This window comes from Podarcis liolepis (assembly GCF_965112155.1).
Source record: "Podarcis liolepis genome assembly, chromosome: 7".
NCBI lineage: Eukaryota > Metazoa > Chordata > Lepidosauria > Squamata > Lacertidae > Podarcis > Podarcis liolepis.
In genome coordinates, this window is record NC_139561.1 from 14732069 (window position 1) to 14740697 (window position 8629).

The window sequence follows — 8629 nt, forward strand, 5'->3', positions numbered from 1 at the left end:
ATTATTATTATCCTGAAAGACCTACATTGGCTCCCAGTACGTTTCCGAGCACAACTCAAAGTGTTGGTGCTGACCTTGAAAGCCCTAAACGGCCTTGGCCCAGTATACCTGAAGGAGCATCTCCACCCCATCATCCAGCCCAGACACTGAGGTCCAGCGCCAAGGGCCTTCTGGTGGTTCCCTTGTAGCTAGAAGTGTAGTTACAGGGAACCAGGCAGAGGGCCTTCTTGGTAGTGGCACCCACCCCGTGGAACGCCCTCCCATCAGATGTCAAGGAAATATGCAACTATCATACTTTTAGACGACATCTGAAGGCAGCCCTGTTTAGGGAAGTTTTTAATGTTTAATTATGACGCTTTATTATGTTTTTAATATTGGAAGCCGCCCAGAGTGGCTGAGGAAACCCAGCCAGATGGGTGGGGTATAAAGAAATAAATAAATTAACAACCACCACCAACAGCAGAAAGTTGCCCCTGCCCTCGTCCTCCAAAGAACACCGGGGTCTCCGGATCAAGATTGGTGTCATGCTCTCAAAATGCAACCCTCCACAGCTTTGACAGAGCAGTTGGCCTGTTCTTGTAAGGTTAAATGCAAACAGGCTACTTATGCAAATCCAAAGCACAGGGTTATTTGCCTGAGCGAACCCTGAGCTTTGCATGGAAAAGGGGGAGAGGAGTTTTCTAGCATGGTGCAAATCTGGGAGGTAAGAGGGCTGAGGGGTTTTTTTTTTGGTTTATGTTCCCCCGACATAAACCATTTTTTAGGCAGCCTTTCCTTTAAATGTGAACAGAAGTCCATTTCTTTCTTTCCTTTAATTTTATTGATTTGTTAAGCCCCCTCCCCTCCAAAGTACAGACGACAAAGAGGAAGAAAACAAAGAATCTGATATTTAAACCACAAAGAAGGACATCCCGGAAGGGCAAAAATGTGAAGATACAGCAAAGCTCCAAAGGGATCATGAAGTATTAACTCGTACAAAGATTCCGCTTACAAATAATAAAGAAATAAAAGTATTCTCCTGTGTGTTCCTTTATTACTGAGAATAAAGGCTCTCTATAGTCTGAAAAAAAATATTAGTGTTTATAGAAAAAAATACAAAACTTAATACTGAATATCTTCCCCTACTTTTTTTTTGTCCAAACTAAGACTTTGATCTAAATACAATAAAAACATAAAGGGGGGGGGGGAGGAATCAAGAAAGAGCGCGAGAGAAATAAGGAAATATAATGGTTAAAGGAGAGAGAGAAATAAAATTCAGAAGGTAAGACTTTGAATTCTTCGTTTGCCATATGCAAACAACATTCACTTCATTCACTCAATACCTAACAAAGCCACTTTCTACAAAAAACATCTTCAGTCTTCAAAGTCATTATTTTTCTTTTCCATTCAAAGTATACGGGAGGCTTCCAGTAGTCTAAAAATGTGAACACTGACTTTTCTCTGGTTAAACATGTCATTTTGCCATCTCGGCTAAGTCCTGAACCGGACCATCTCTTGCCTTCACTGTCCCTAGCTTTTAAGGCAGGGCTGGGGAAACACTGTCCCTCCTGCTGTTGAAGGACTCTGACTCCCATCATCCTGGACCATTGGTTGAGCTGCCAGGGGCTGATGGGAATTGGAGTCCAGTAACATCTGCAGGTGGCACTGTGGGTTAAACCACAGAACCTAGGACTTGCCGATCAGAAGGTCCGTGGTTCGAATCCCCGTGACGGGGTGAACTCCCGTTGCTCGGTCCCAGCTCCTGCCAACCTAGCAGTTCGAAAGCACGTCAAAGTGCAAGTAGATAAACAGGTACCGCTCTGGCGGGAAGGTAAACAGTGTTTCCGTGTGCTGCTCTGGTTTACCAGAAGCGGCTTAGTCATGCTGGCCACATGACCTGGAAGCTGTACGCTGGCTCCCTCGGCCAATAAAGCGAGATGAGTGCCGCAACCCCAGAGTCGGTCACGACTGGACCTAATGGTCAGGGGTCCCTTTACCTTTAACATCTGCAGGGGGGCACGTTGGCCAAACCTGAAAAATATAAAGCGGTCAGCACATTGCAGCGAAACGACTAAGGCCTATGTTTTCACTTGAGCCATTGAGTCCAATGCCCAGGTCACGGTTCCCCACACCATGCATAAAGGTAAAGGGACTCCTGACCGTTAGGTCCAGTCGCGGACAACTCTAGGGTTGTGGCGCTCATCTTGCTTTACTGGCCGAGGGAGCTGGCGTACAACTTCAGGGTCATGTGGCCAGCATGACTAAGCCGCTTCTGGTGAACCAGAGCAGCGCACGGAAACGCCGTTTACCTTCCCGCCGGAGTGGTACCTATTTATCTACTTGCACTTTGATGTGCTTTCGAACTGCTAGGTTGGCAGGAGCAGGGACAGAGCAACGGGAGCTCACCCCGTCGCGGGAATTCGAACCGCCAACCTTCTGATCGGCAAGCCCTAGGCTCTGTGGTTTAGACCACAGCACCACCCGCGTCCGGCCCACCCCATGCATAAATGCATGCAAATGAGCTGGTCCTTACTTGCCTCCTATGCAAAGGAGCTAGCGAAAGGCTCTGGCAGGTGGCAAGGGGAAGGTCAGAGACATCTCATCCATCTTCTGGCTGGACAGCTGCCGATATGAGGGTGCCATAAAAAAGTGCCCCACCATGCGCTTCACCGGACTGGTGGCAGCCTGCGTCGGTGCCTTGGTGGCTGCTGCGGCCTCAGTAACCACACCCGCTTCCCATTTCCACCTGGCAGGAGATTACATCCTCGGGGGCCTCTTCTCCTTGCACGCAGAAGCTGTGGGCAGGCCCCACCTCAGCCCCACGCAGGAGGTCCCCATCTGCAAAAAGTATGTAGCGGGTATCAGAAATGGGGGAGGGCCAGGGCCGGATTTAGGTCTGATGAGGCCCAAAGCTAGTGAAGGTAATGGGGCCCTTTATATGTCCAGCCGTCCTTTGACAACAACAAATGGTTGCTGTTTTTTGTGTTGAATTTATGAATATGAAAGTGTGGTGTAGTGGTTAGAGTGTTGGTCTAGGATCAGGGAGACCAGGGTGCGAATCCCCACCTGGGCATGGAGTTCACTGGGCGACCAGGGCGGGGGGCAGTCGCTGTCATCACCCAGCCTAACCTACCTCGCAGGGTGGTTGTGGAGATTAAACTGGGGAAACCATGAGCTTCTTGCAGAAGAGGTGAGATATGCATGCAAATATAATAATAATTCTGAATATCCAGTGCTCAGTCCAGTATACCTGAAGGAGCGTCTCCACCTCCATCGTTCTGCCCAGACAATGAGGTCCAGCGCTGAGGGCCTTCTGGCGGTTCCCTCGCTGCAAGAAGCCAGGTTACAGGGAACCAGGCAGAGGGCCTTCTCGGTAGTGGCACCCGCCCTGTGGAACGCCCTCCCATCAGATGTCAAAGAGAAAAACAACTACCAAACTTTTAGAAGACATCTGAAGGCAGCCCCGTTTAGGGAAGCTTTTAATGTTTAATAGGTTATTGTATTTTAGTGTCTTGTTGAAAGCCGCCCAGAGTGGCTGGGGAAACCCAGCCAGATGGGCGGAGTATAAATAATAAATTATTATTATTAATAATACTATTATTATTATTATTATTATTATTATTATTATTATTATTATTGGACCAAATAGGTATCTCAAGCCATTTGCACATGTGATCATGCAACCACTCCATGTAGGCACCTTATATATAGAAATGAGCAAACCCGTGATATTTGAGGGAGCAGGCTAGCAGGCGGGGCCCATTACTTACACCATAGGAGCCTACATAACAGAAAACACTTGCTGTATGTAGGCTTTATTTATTTTTTATCTTATATTTTGGAAATGTACATCCAGGTTTTTTCCCTTTAATTCCCCCCCCCCAAGAGAGTAGGGCCCTAAGCTATAGCTTGTTTAGCTTATATGTAAACCCGGCACTGGGGAGGGCAGGTCATTTTAGGAATGAAATGAGATTTTGGGTGTGGATTCATAGAAGTGTCTGGGGTACACCCAAGAGTTATATAGTCCAAACCCCTGCAATTCAGGATCCATAGCTAAACAATCTCTGGCAGGTGGCTATCCAATCTCTGCTTAAAAACCACTGGTGAAAAAGAGTCCACCACCTTCCAAGGTTGGAATAATAATAATAATAATAATAATAATAATAATAATAATAATAATAATAATAATGTTATTTATATCCCGCCCACCCCAGCCAAAGCTTGTTGGGAAACTGCCAGGGAGATAGTGTCCATCATGAGCCCCCAAGCCGGAGTTCTGGACGATCCATCGGCCTCCCGTAGACAGGCAGATCCAGCAGTTAGCGACACGAAGCCTCTGGAAATTCCTAGCCACATTCCAGGGCTGGGTGTACACTGTTTATCAGCAGAAACACAGCCAAAAGCTTGCACCGCAGAAGAGCATAATTTTCAGACTTTATTAGCGTTTAACAGAACAAAAGAAAACGTGACCGTTCTGTGTCAGCATCTTCGGCCAACTGAGAAAACGAAAGGAAAAAACAGCAAGCATAAACATCCTGTGAATAGGACATGCGCAGACTCTGTTGCTTACAAAAGCCTGCTCCCTTTTAAGGTGGAACGGAAATATCCTAACATCCTCCCCCTTTCCGTGTAACCTGTTGTACCTGTGGTTCACTCAATTGCAACCTTTGTACATAAACCTTATGTTGTTCTTTGTTAACAACCTTAGACAACAGATCAGCAGGGATTTCATTTCCTGCCATGTAGGACACTTGAATCAGTCCTTTCTGAATACACTCTCTTGCACGATGTAGCTTAATCTGCAAGTACTTGGTTCTCTGCTTGCAACTCTCGGAGTTCAGCAAAGCCAAACACGATCTATTGTCTTGATACACTTGTACAGGACATTTCACAGACACCCTGATGTCCTTAAACAGTTGCATCAACCATTCACAATCCATGAGTGAAAATGACAGAGCATTGAGTTCTGCTTCACAGGAACTTAGGCTCACTGTTGTCTGCTTCTTGCACAACCAGTCAAACAGGCAGTGGTTGTACATGTAGCATACTCCAGAAGTGCTTGTACCATCCGTGGTGTCACTTCCAAAACTTGCATCTGCAAAGATTTCAAGACCTCCAGTCTTCTGACTGGTGAATCTCAGCCTGTAGTGCATAGTCCCTTTCAAATAGCGGGCTATGCGCTTCAGAGCTTTCCAATCCTGAACCGTAGGATTGTTAGCATGTCTGCTAAGCAGATTACAGCTTACAGCTATGTCAGGTCTTGAACATCTGGCAATGAAATTCAGCTTGCCTAGAATGCATCTGTATAGCGTTGTGTCAGAAAACGCTTCAGCAGTACTGTCTACCTGGTAACCTGTCACCATCGGTGTGTCTGCTGGGTTTGCATCAACCAAATTCAACCTGGATAATACATCAGCAATTTTCTGTGTTTGGTGTACCAGAAAATTACCTGCTTGGTCCCTCTCCACCTGCAGAGAAAGATAGTTGGATACCTCACCAAGATCCTTCATGTCAAAGTGCTCCTTCAGCTGAGCTAGGGTGCTTTGGTAAAAAGCCTGATTCTTCCAAAACATCAGAAGATCATCAACAAAACATAAACAATACAGTTTGTTTTGCCCCTCCTCCTTGACAAACACACATGGATCAGCTTTGCCCTGGTGAAAACCTAGAGAAAGCAATGTCTCAGTGAGTTTTGTGTTCCAACACCTGGCACTCTGCTTGAGACCATATAAGGATTTCCGCAGTTTACAGACCATACCCTTCTGTATCTCCATCCCATCAGGTGGAAGCATGAACAGCTGTTCATTCAAAATCCCGTACAAAAAAGCTGTATTAATGTCGTGGTGGGAAACATGCAGTTTCTCCTCCGCAGCGACCTTGAGCATCAGCCGAATGCTCTCATATTTGACTGTGGGAGAGTAGGTCTCGTGGTAATCCTGTCCTGGTACCTGTGAAAAACCTCTGGCAACCAATCTGGCTTTGTGTCTGACTACCTTGCCATTCTGGTCTGTCTTGGCCTTGAAGACCCATTTGCTGCCAACCAGTCTCATTCCTGGGACTACCGGTACCAATTCCCAAGTTTGGTTCCTGTTCAAGGAATCAACTTCAGCCTTCATGGCATTAAGCCAAGGCTCAGCATCTTTAGAGGTTAACTCTTGAACCTCTTTGAAGCTTGAAGGTTCCCATACCTTCTCTGAGCTACTAAGAACAGCAGTTGCTGTCTTAGCAAACTCATCAGCATACCTCTTTGGAGGTCTGCCTTTGGTCGCCCTTTCAGATCTGCGTACTAGACGCAAGTCTTCTGGACTCATCTCCTCTTTCTTAGGAGAAAAGTGACCAATGGTGAACAGTGGTTCCTCCAGTTCATTGTCAGACGCATCGGATGGTCTGACTGAGGCCTTTGCGCTCTGGTAGTCTGCTGTGTCATCACTTTCACTGACATCAGCAGCAGCGCCGCCCACTGAACTGGAATCTGAACTCTGATCATCATCATCCTCATCCTCATCATCATCATCCTCATCCTCATCAGCAGCAGCTTTCTCATCTTTAGCTGCTTGCTTGACATCACCTTCATCCTCCTCTGGGTAACTCTGGAAAATTCCCACATTTTCCCCCCACTTAGGATTGTACTCAACACTCCTTGTGAACTTTATGGACTTAGAGTCAGTCATCCATACCCTGTATGCACCTTTTTCATACCCCATGAACAAACCATGTGCCCCACGCTTCCCAAGCTTGTTGGTTTGTTGTGTGCGTACCCACATGTCCGAACCAAAGATTCTCATGTGTTTGGTGTTGGGTTTCTTGCCAAACATCTTTTCATAGGGGGTACAACCAATGGGTGATGACAATCTGCGATTAACGGTGTAAACCAAATTCCCCAGAGCCTCCCCCCAAAACTTATCAGGGAGATTGGCATCATGCAACAAGGTCTTGATTCCTTGCAGCAATGTTTGATTTGCTCTCTCCGCAAGCCCATTCATCCATGGCGATCTGGGCGTTGACATGTCATGCTGGATTCCCTTCTCAGTCAGGAAAGCTTCAAACTGCTGAGAAGTGAACTCCCCGCCCCGATCAGTAAATAAACAAGAAATACGTTTACTGTGCACATTCTCCAACCAAGCACAGAATTCCTTAAACTTCGGAAACGCTTGCGATTTCTGTTCGAGCAAATACACATGAATGTACCTGGAAAAAGAATCAATCAGAATCATGAAGTACCTTGCTCCTCCTATAGAGGGCGCTAGTGGACCAACCAGGTCCGCATGCACTAGCTGGTAGGGTTTGGAAGCCTGCCTGCTAGACTCCTTGCCTTTTGGAGCAACCTTCACCTTGTTCTCTGCACAAGATACACATTTCATGTGAAATTTACAAGGTTTGATGTTCAAACCTTCAACCACCTCTGGCATCTTGGCCAGTGCCTTCCAAGAGAGGTGACAAAACCTTCGATGCGCATCATGAATGCAACCTGCATGAAGAACTTTGTTAGTTTGTGCAACACAACAAGAATCAGCATTAGATACAGCAACAGTGTCATCATAAGTTATATGGAACAAACCATCCATAAACTTTGCATGTAAATAGTCCTCTTTGCCTTTACTGATGACACAGACGCTCCTCTTGAAGGAAATCTGAAAACCACGCCCAGTAAGCTGTGGGACGCTCAACAAGTTGCTCGCCGCTCCTGGAACAAAAAGTACATTACTGATGGTAGTGTGCAGACTTGCAAGTTTCACAGTCCCTTCTCCAGCAATTTGCAACGTCCTTCCATCAGCCAGGTGGATCTCACCTTCCTGAGGCTTGAAGGAGATAAAGAGATGCCTGTCCTTGGAGATGTGGCGCGTGCAGCCTGAATCCACAACAAAGTCGCCTTTGGCTGTTGGAGCAGTCTTTACAGCAAGCAAACCCTTGTTTTGCACTGGTGTGGGCTTTTGCAGCTTGCCCCCCTGCTGCTCCTGGCCAGCAGACGTGCCTTTAGCCTTTGGTGAAGCTGTGCCAGCAAGCAAAACCTTGCTTTCCACTGGCGTGGGCTTTTGCAGCTTGCCCCCCTGCTTCTGGTCAGCAGACGTGCCTTTAGCCTTTGGTGAAGCTGTGCCAGTAAACAACGCTTTGTTTTTCCCTGGCGCGGGCTCTTCACCCTCCCTCTGCTCCTGGCCATCTGCAGACGTCTGTTTACCTTTGCCTTTCCGGCCTCTGCAAAGGCGATGGCCTTGGTTCTCACGAGAACCAGAGCTCTCAGCTGCCGACTCCTTGGCTCCCCCTGGAGGCTGGAATGCTGCCTGGGATGACGTGACGGTCAGCTCCCCCTGCAGCTTGCAACTGGTGCCCTCAGCATCCCTGCACTCATTCGCATTCTGGGAAACAGCTAGGACCTCCGATGCAGTCAAACTCTGGGCTGGGATTTTTGCTTTGTGAGCATTTTTTAAAGCAGACCACATTGCACGTGCAGTGGTGTTGCCAGCCAGCGTCTTAATTTCCTCAAGAGATACAGATAGGACTATTATGTCTATCGCTTTCGAATCAGCTGATTTCCATCTCTCTGTCAGAGGAACTGGGGGGGTTTCAGAAACAACATGCCACACCCCAAACTGACGCAGTAAACTCTCACACCATTTTGCCCAGGGTTCATAATTCTGCCCATCCAACTTAA